The following is an 8,110-nucleotide window of genomic DNA, read 5'->3' on the forward strand; positions in this document are numbered from 1 at the left end:
AGTGTGCGATGAATCTTTCAAGCATGTTCAGCTGATGGTGACTGAGATGAGGACAGCATGCAGCGGACAGGCTGGAGGTGGTGACAGTGCAGTTCTTTGTGAGGGTGCAGCCAATAGCAGGATCGAGGCAGTCGGCTGCATAAGTCGGCAGCGCACATCCGTGGACTCCATTTGCCTGCCTCGGAGGGACATTGATGTCTAAATGTGTTCAGCTCAACATGAGAGGTTGTGTTTGATAAACCTCCTGATGCAGATTTGTCTTGTTTGTAAGTGCTGCCAGTTTAGGCTGTCCTTACGAGGCACACACGCGTGCTATGCATGCTTTCGCACTCAGTCCATGACTGCGAACCATGGCCAGAACCCGCCCCTTAGGTAGCGCAGGCTCAGGTAGGTCTCTTGTGCTCGCTCCGGCAGCACATATACTAAAATTGGAACGATACAGAGAAGATTAGCATGGCCCCTGCGCAAGGATGACACGCAAATTCGTGAAGCGTTCCATATTTTTAACCTTACCTGCGCACCAGTTGATATTTTCATGCCTAACCTGAGCTCTGGGTAACATTTTTTGTGAAGCGGTGCATATTTTGTGCCTTGCCTGAGGTCCAGGTAACATTTATTGGTGATTCTGTGCCTTACCTGAGCTCCAGGGTAACATGTTTTGTGATTTTTGTAAAACAGAAAGTTCTATTTTCATTTATACAAGCTGCTGTCCGGGTGTACCTAATAAAGTGGTCACCGAGTGTCCACTAACTCTGCTCGAGGGCAGAGGCTATTGTGACATCACAGGCTATTGTGACGTCACAGGAAATGGGTGGGCCAAATATTTGCATTTACAGGCTGGTGGACAGGTGTACCTAATAAAGTGGTCACTGAGTGTGTAATGAACCGCTAGAGGGCAACGGCTGTTGTGATAGCACAGGCTACTGTGACGTCACGGCAAATTGCTGGTCTTAAGTACGAGTGTAGAGATAAACCTAATAAAGTGAAACTCTGTCCTATTTTAAAAATAGAATCTCCATCTCTGCCGACCTTTTTTTTTTTTTTTTTTGAAATAAAATATCCATCTCGGTCCTATTTTAAAGAGTAGAACAGGTTCTCTGTATTGTTCCCATTTCAAGGAGTGCAACAGGCCACTGAGGTGACTCGTCTTTGAAAAAGGCTTCATACGCCAGCGGACAAGTGCCTGGACATGGGCGGATGCTCTGCGTGAGGTGTGGTATGCTTGTGTGGCCCACTGGTGGGCCAGTAGCTGGCCATCTTCCCTCTGATCAAATAAACCCCAATTTCAAAGAGCAAGGGCTCATTTTTGGATGGTTGTTTGCTTTAGACTTGCAACTTGGCACTTTTTTCCCCCTCCGTTGATTGATGCAAATGTTTCTTTGTGCACTGCACACCACCTTGAGTGTATATTGTAAATAAAACTTTAAATGAGACGAATCGCTGTTGTCTGTTACTCTGACGACACTGAGTATCACGAGGGTATCTCCTAATATTTTGTGACTGTTCATATATCCAGGTCTAGCAAACTCGAATTCAGTTCTTGAGAATGTTTTGCTACTCATTGTCCAATTTCATTTCTTTTCCAGGCAGAAATTTTATTTGATAGTACAAAATGCAGAAAGGGAGCACCGTTGTGATTTTTAAAAATGATTATATTATTATTAATAATAATAATAATAATAATAATAATGACAATACAAATATGGCACAACTCGTTCACAGCAGAACATGGAGAAATGTCATGAGTACAAGAGATGGACGTGAATGGGGACCTACTTGTTGCTGCAACTAAATTCGGCAATTGTTCCAACAGTAGATAATAAACTGCCATCAAACAAAACAAGGACTGATTTGCACGTCCTCAAACTTAAACTGGAGCTATGCTGACGCCTAGTGTTAAAAGCTGAGCGTTTTTCTGCTGTTCAATATGTATGAAAATATATTTTTCACTGGCTTCTAGAGTGACTGCTATCGCGGTCACATGAGAATGATCACTGGTCTGATATTTTAATCACATAAATAAGTAGAATAAATAGAGCATGCCCATGGGAGGCATGTGTCCTGGTCTAAGATGTTCGCAGTGTCATGGTCCAAGCTGATGTCCTGCAGCGCCCGGCCCGTCTGCGACTGAGGTTCCCTGCAATGTGAGGCTGTGCACACAGGAAAAACATGCTTATCACAAGATTTATGAACATGCTATGTGACACAGAGTATTTAAAAGTAATAATAATAATAATAATAATAATAATAATAATTAATTTAACTTCACAGGGGCTACCAAGATGTAGTAGTTGACAGACCTAACCACAGCTAGCTAGCTACACTATACCACTGAAATGACTCACTTTTTAAAACATTTCGACAGAAATGATTAAATTGGGGGAGTAATTAGGCTGCATTATTCGTATAGTCACACGCTGAATCGAGGTATGGAGGTAGGTAGGTAGATAGCCAAGCAGCTATCCGCCTTGCAAGCCAGAGAATATTACGTTTTGTAATTAAAACGAAATGTGCGACATGCCAGCTTTGTCTTACGATATATTTCTAATGTAAAAATACATACATGATGTGTTTATACAGCTGGAAAGTTCTTTCATTCATTCGTTCTGTGTATTAACAGCAACGATAAACGTATTGAACAGCGCGAAAGCCAACTAGCTAGCCTGCTCTGACCATCGCTAACATGAAAATACAAATGATTCTTCTCATTTTAATAAAAATTTCATTAGAAAACGCATTGAAAGCTTACCTTTCACCGATGCGGGAGCAATGGCCGACGCGCCGATTTGAGTCAAAACGGAGGAAGAGCTACAATTGGCCGGCTAAACACGTGATGAATTTGGAACAAACACGTGTTCAATTTGGAACAAATCCGGCCATCTGATTGGCTGAGCCGCTTTGTCAAAGTTGGTGAAAGTTGTAAATTGGAACAAGGCACGGCCTCTGATTGGCTCCAATATTGGAACATATTGGAACATTGGAACAGAGAAGATCGGTAAAGTGGCCAAATCCATTCGACTTTTAAGAGGCCAGCCTGTAGTGCAGTGGCAAGGTCGGCGGTTCGAGCCCCGGTGTAGCTGCGATAAGATCCGCACAGCTGTTGGGCCCTTGGGGGATGCCCTTAACACCCCATTGCTCCAGGGCTGTTTCCTGCTTAGTCTAATCAGGACTTGTCGGTCGCTTTGGATAAAAGCGTCTGCTAAATAACAAATGATTATTTATTTATAGCTTGCATTGTAGCAACTAGACCTAACATCCTCAGAATGACCTACACCGTGGCACGGTGTCATTTTGTTGGGAATGTTAAATGAACCAAAATAAAGAAGAAGAAAAAAAAAAAGTGAAACAGCAAAGTTGGGTGAATTTTGTAACTTTGAGTTGCATCAGGCAAGTATATTTCTCGAGTTATCAAAATACATTAGTTGTATTGTAGACTGGTTTCCGGTTTAATTTTGTCTTTCAACCTATAGGTACAACACACATCAGGACATGTAGGTCTCTTTGGATAAAAGCGTCTGCTAAATAACATTTATTTATTTATTTATTTATTTATTTATTTATTTACTTATTTACTTATTTACTTATTTATTTATTTATTTATTTATTTATTTATTTATTTATTTATTTATTTATTTATTTATTTATTGCTAGCATTGTGGCAACTCAACCTAACATCCTCAGGATGGCCTACACAGTGGCACGGTGTTATTTTGTTGGGAATGTAAGGTATATTTCTCGAGTTATGAAAATACATTAGTTGTATTGTAGACTGGTTTTATTTTGTCTTTGAACCTGTAGGTACACCGCACATCCCGATAGAAACACACATCAGGACTTGTCGGTAGCTTTGGATAAAAGCGTCATCCTCAGGAAGGCCTACACAGTGGCACGGTGTTATTTTGTTGAGAATGTCTGTCCTCCAGGGTCCTCGTCGCACTTCATTGTGCGTCGCTCTGGATAAGAGCGTCTGCTAAATGCCTGCAATGTAATGTAATGTAATGTGAAAAAGAAAGAACGGGAAACCGCAATGCTGTGTGAATTCTGTTGGGTGAAACATTCGCAGCATTGAAAACCATTCGCGTTTTTTCCCCTTTACATAGTTCTGAATGAAGATCAGGTATATCATTCTGAGTACAGTAAAAAATAAAATAAAAAAGGAACTTTGTACATGGGGTATATTCCAGATGTCTCATTAAAAATGCATGTCTTACGAAATTTAAAACGAAATTAGATTGAAGGCTTCACAATAGCCCACAGTCTTGTCCCGGAGGCTAGAACCTAAAGGCATATGGTGATGCAGCGTCTTTTGGTTATTACTGCTCTAGCCTTTGGAATAGCCTGCCGATGGGTCTTCGCGACTCCAAATCCGTAGACATTTTAAAAAGAAATCGTAAGACACACCCTGTTGTAGTTCTGTCTGTAACGTGGTACACAAATAAAGTTTTGCGTAGCCACGCCTGTATTTGCACTCGGCCTACACGGGCAGATGGCTTCGTCGCCTACGGGAGATAATATTGTATTTTTCCAAATAGTTTCACTTGTTTCAGTTCGGTGCAATATGGACGCGTGCTCACATAAAACAGTGCTACTGCGGCCGGACGTCTCTCGGGTAAGGTTGCCTGCTGTAGGCGGTCCGCATGTCACGTTAACTTGGTGTGGAATTAGCTTGTTCGCTTGCTAGCTAACGACTGGTGGCCATAGTCCTTCGCCTCCGCGTCGTACAGTAACCCCCTTGTTAACAAGATTATTCCTGATACACGTCGTAAATACAGTCGTGTAGGCTATTTATTGCATTTTCTGGAAGGCTTGGCAGCTGTGCGAGGATTATCCAGCTACTGAGCAAACTGTTTCCACGTGCTAGGCCGGCTGTAGCTAGCTCGTTTGCTACCTTGGCGAGGCGATGTAATTTAGTGCTCCGGTGCCTCGCTTATTGTATGTGTCTGGCCATTTTGCATGCTTAGAGATTGGGGAAGTAGATGAGAAGCACCGTACGTGGCACAGGTAAAGACAATTGTCACAACATTTTCAGAGGCCTTGTTGGAAAACGTGGCATTTCCCCCACGTAGGCCCAGCGGACGCCAAAAGTCGCCGTGTTAAGTTAGCCTACACCACAGAAGTAAATAATCGTGTGCCATAGTGGCTAGCTAACGAAAACGACAACGCAGAAGAACCACTCAGCTTGCTTTGGTTGGATATACACACACGGCAGTCTGCTGAGTGGTCAAAGAGGGAATGCTGCTTTCCACGTTTGTTTTGAGCAAACACTCGTGTTTCGAAGAACTCGTTTCCTCCGCGTTTTCGTCCTTTTTAGTGAATTTCGAGTGCTCACTCTAAATTAACTTTTGATGAATTGCCTTGAAAAACTCAGCCTCCAGTTTCTGTTATAGTGTAAAGTACCTTTCGGGCGTACTGTATATGGTATTAAAAACCATGCAGTGTTTTTTTGTTTTTTTCTCAAGTGTCTCTATTAATTGTATGTAAACGATGTTCTTCCCATAGACTGTATCAAAGTAAGGCTCTTCCGTGCATGCACCGTCTTTTTGACGGTTTTCCCTTTTCTAGCTGGAGAGCCCTTGTGAAAGGAATGAGCCGACTGACCTCTGGTGGCAATTACTAGCAATGTACGGGGAGATCCGGAAGTACCGTATTTGAATTTGAAGATGGCGGGCTCCTTGTTTACTTTTCTTCAGATTTTACCTTTTGCTGTCAGTTGGCCTGACCTTACCTATACCTAGTAATACTATTGTTTTGTTGTTGTGTTTTTTCTTTTTCTTTCAGTGTGCGATGAATCTTTCAAGCATGTTCAGCTGATGGTGACTGAGATGAGGACAGCATGCAGCGGACAGGCTGGAGGTGGTGACAGTGCAGTTCTTTGTGAGGGTGCAGCCAATAGCAGGATCGAGGCAGTCGGCTGCATAAGTCGGCAGCGCACATCCGTGGACTCCATTTGCCTGCCTCGGAGGGACATTGATGTCTAAATGTGTTCAGCTCAACATGAGAGGTTGTGTTTGATAAACCTCCTGATGCAGATTTGTCTTGTTTGTAAGTGCTGCCAGTTTAGGCTGTCCTTACGAGGCACACACGCGTGCTATGCATGCTTTCGCACTCAGTCCATGACTGCGAACCATGGCCAGAACCCGCCCCTTAGGTAGCGCAGGCTCAGGTAGGTCTCTTGTGCTCGCTCCGGCAGCACATATACTAAAATTGGAACGATACAGAGAAGATTAGCATGGCCCCTGCGCAAGGATGACACGCAAATTCGTGAAGCGTTCCATATTTTTAACCTTACCTGCGCACCAGTTGATATTTTCATGCCTAACCTGAGCTCTGGGTAACATTTTTTGTGAAGCGGTGCATATTTTGTGCCTTGCCTGAGGTCCAGGTAACATTTATTGGTGATTCTGTGCCTTACCTGAGCTCCAGGGTAACATGTTTTGTGATTTTTGTAAAACAGAAAGTTCTATTTTCATTTATACAAGCTGCTGTCCGGGTGTACCTAATAAAGTGGTCACCGAGTGTCCACTAACTCTGCTCGAGGGCAGAGGCTATTGTGACGTCACAGGCTATTGTGACGTCACAGGAAATGGGTGGGCCAAATATTTGCATTTACAGGCTGGTGGACAGGTGTACCTAATAAAGTGGTCACTGAGTGTGTATGAACCGCTAGAGGGCAACGGCTGTTGTGATAGCACAGGCTACTGTGACGTCACGGCAAATTGGTGGTCTTAAGTACGAGTGTAGAGATAAACCTAATAAAGTGAAACTCTGTCCTATTTTAAAAATAGAATCTCCATCTCTGCCGACCTTTTTTTTTTTTTTTTTTGAAATAAAATATCCATCTCGGTCCTATTTTAAAGAGTAGAACAGGTTCTCTGTATTGTTCCCATTTCAAGGAGTGCAACAGGCCACTGAGGTGACTCGTCTTTGAAAAAGGCTTCATACGCCAGCGGACAAGTGCCTGGACATGGGCGGATGCTCTGCGTGAGGTGTGGTATGCTTGTGTGGCCCACTGGTGGGCCAGTAGCTGGCCATCTTCCCTCTGATCAAATAAACCCCAATTTCAAAGAGCAAGGGCTCATTTTTGGATGGTTGTTTGCTTTAGACTTGCAACTTGGCACTTTTTTCCCCCTCCGTTGATTGATGCAAATGTTTCTTTGTGCACTGCACACCACCTTGAGTGTATATTGTAAATAAAACTTTAAATGAGACAAATCGCTGTTGTCTGTTACTCTGACGACACTGAGTATCACGAGGGTATCTCCTAATATTTTGTGACTGTTCATATATCCAGGTCTAGCAAACTCGAATTCAGTTCTTGAGAATGTTTTGCTACTCATTGTCCAATTTCATTTCTTTTCCAGGCAGAAATTTTATTTGATAGTACAAAATGCAGAAAGGGAGCACCGTTGTGATTTTTAAAAATGATTATATTATTATTAATAATAATAATAATAATAATGACAATACAAATATGGCACAACTCGTTCACAGCAGAACATGGAGAAATGTCATGAGTACAAGAGATGGACGTGAATGGGGACCTACTTGTTGCTGCAACTAAATTCGGCAATTGTTCCAACAGTAGATAATAAACTGCCATCAAACAAAACAAGGACTGATTTGCACGTCCTCAAACTTAAACTGGAGCTATGCTGACGCCTAGTGTTAAAAGCTGAGCGTTTTTCTGCTGTTCAATATGTATGAAAATATATTTTTCACTGGCTTCTAGAGTGACTGCTATCGCGGTCACATGAGAATGATCACTGGTCTGATATTTTAATCACATAAATAAGTAGAATAAATAGAGCATGCCCATGGGAGGCATGTGTCCTGGTCTAAGATGTTCGCAGTGTCATGGTCCAAGCTGATGTCCTGCAGCGCCCGGCCCGTCTGCGACTGAGGTTCCCTGCAATGTGAGGCTGTGCACACAGGAAAAACATGCTTATCACAAGATTTATGAACATGCTATGTGACACAGAGTATTTAAAAGTAATAATAATAATAATAATAATAATAATAATAATTAATTTAACTTCACAGGGGCTACCAAGATGTAGTAGTTGACAGACCTAACCACAGCTAGCTAGCTACACTATACCACTGAAATGAC

General features: G+C 42.5%; 2 non-coding genes across 2 annotated transcripts; both read left to right on the forward strand.

Moving 5' to 3' along the window:
* The first annotated feature begins 398 nt into the window (after positions 1 to 398).
* Positions 399 to 505, forward strand: LOC133117283 (U6 spliceosomal RNA). The gene has a single exon (XR_009706067.1). It is a non-coding gene; the product is annotated as a U6 spliceosomal RNA (small nuclear RNA).
* Positions 506 to 6,174: 5,669 nt separating this feature from the next.
* On the forward strand, positions 6,175 to 6,281 carry LOC133117285 (U6 spliceosomal RNA). The gene has a single exon (XR_009706068.1). It is a non-coding gene; the product is annotated as a U6 spliceosomal RNA (small nuclear RNA).
* Positions 6,282 to 8,110: the final 1,829 nt, after the last annotated feature.

Source organism: Conger conger, chromosome 17 (assembly GCF_963514075.1).
Source record: "Conger conger chromosome 17, fConCon1.1, whole genome shotgun sequence".
Taxonomy (NCBI): Eukaryota; Metazoa; Chordata; class Actinopteri; order Anguilliformes; family Congridae; genus Conger; species Conger conger.